We start from the raw sequence: 1,964 nt of genomic DNA on the forward strand, positions 1-1,964 counted from the left end.
AAAAAAAAAAAGCAGGGGTTGCAATCCTAGTCTCTGATAAAACAGACTTTAAACCAACAAGATCAAAAGAGACAAAGAAGTTCATTACATAATAGTAAAGGGATCAATTCAACAAGAAGAGCTAACTATCCTAAATATATATGCACCCAATACAGGAGCACCAGATTCACAAAGCAAGTCCTTAGAGACTTATAAAGAGACTTAGATTCCAACACAATAATAATAACGGGAGACTTTAACACCTCACTGTCAATATTAGACAGATCAACAAGACAGAATATTAACAAGGATATCCAGGACTTGAACTCAGCTCTGCACCAAGCAGACCTAGTAGACATCTACAGAACTCTCCACCCCAAATCAACAGAATATACATTCTTCTCAGCACCACATCGCACTTATTCTAAAATTGACCAGATAATTGGAAGTAAAGCACGCCTCAGCAAATGTAAAAGAACAGAAGTCACAACAAACTGTCTCTCAGACTACACTGCAATGAAATTAAAATCAAATTAAAAAATTAGAAGTCAGAATTAAGAAACTCACTCAAAACCACTCAACTACATGGAAACTGAACAACCTGCTCCTGAATGACTACTGGGTAAATAATGAAATGAAGGTAGAAATAAAGATGTTCTTTGAAATCAATGAGAACAAAGACACAACGTACCAGAATCTCCCAGTGTGTAGAAGGAAATTTATACCACTAAATGCCCATAAGAGAAAGCAGGAAAGATCTAAAATCGATACCCTAACATCACAATTAAAATAACTAGAGAAGAAAGAGCAAACAAATTCAAAAGCTAGCAGAAGGCAAGAAATAACTAAGATCAGAGCAGAACTAAAGGAGATAGAGACACAAAAAACCCTTCAAAAAAATCAGTGAATCCAGAGCTAGTTTTTTTAAAAAGATCAACAAAATTGATAGACCACCAGCAAGACTAATAAAGAAGAAAAGAAAGAAGAATCAAATAGACTCCATAAAAAATGATAAAGGAGATTTCACCACTGATCCCACAGAAATACAAACTACCATCAGAGAATACTATAAATACCTCTATGCAAATAAACTAGAAAATCTAGAAGAAATGGATAAATTCCTGGACACATACACCCTTTCAAGACTAAACCAGGAAGAAGGTGAATCTCTGAATAGAACAATAAGGGTTCTGAAATTGAGGCAATAATTAATAGCCTACCAACCAAAAAAAGTCCAGGACCAGAGAGATTCACAGCCGAATTATACCAGAGGTACAAAGAGGAGCTGGTACCATTTCTTCTGAAACTATTCCAATCAACAGAAAAAGAGGGAATCCTCCCTAACTCATTTTATGAGGCCAGCATCATCCTGATACCAAAGCCTGACAGAAACACACAAAAAAAGAGAATTTTAGACCAATATCCCTGATGAACATCAATGCAAAAATCCTCAATAAAATACTGGCAAACCAAATCCAGCAGCACAGGAAAAAGCTTATCCACCATGATCAAGTTGGCTTCATCCCTGGGAAGCAAGGCTGGTTCAACATACTAAATGTAATCCATCACATAAACAGAACCAATGACAAAAACCACATGACTATCTCAAGTGCAGAAAAGACTTTCGACAAAATTCAACAGCGCTTCATGCTAAAAACTCTCAATAAACTAGGTACTGATGGAACATATCTCAAAATAATAAGAGCTATTTATGGCAAACCCACAGCCAATATCATACTGAATGGGGAAAAACTGGAAGCATTCCCTTTGAAAACCGGCACAAGACAAGGATGCCCTATCTCACCACTCCTATTCAACATAGTGTTGGAAGTTCTGGCCAGGGCAGTTAGGGAACAGAAAGAAATAAAGGGTATTCAATTAGGAAAACAGGAAGTCAATTTTTTTCTGTTTGCAGATGACATGATTGTATATTTAGAAAACCCCATCCTCTCAGCCCAAAATCTCCTTAAGCTGATAAGCAACTT

Source organism: Mandrillus leucophaeus, unplaced genomic scaffold (genome assembly GCF_000951045.1).
Source record: "Mandrillus leucophaeus isolate KB7577 unplaced genomic scaffold, Mleu.le_1.0 Scaffold20, whole genome shotgun sequence".
Taxonomy (NCBI): domain Eukaryota; kingdom Metazoa; phylum Chordata; class Mammalia; order Primates; family Cercopithecidae; genus Mandrillus; species Mandrillus leucophaeus.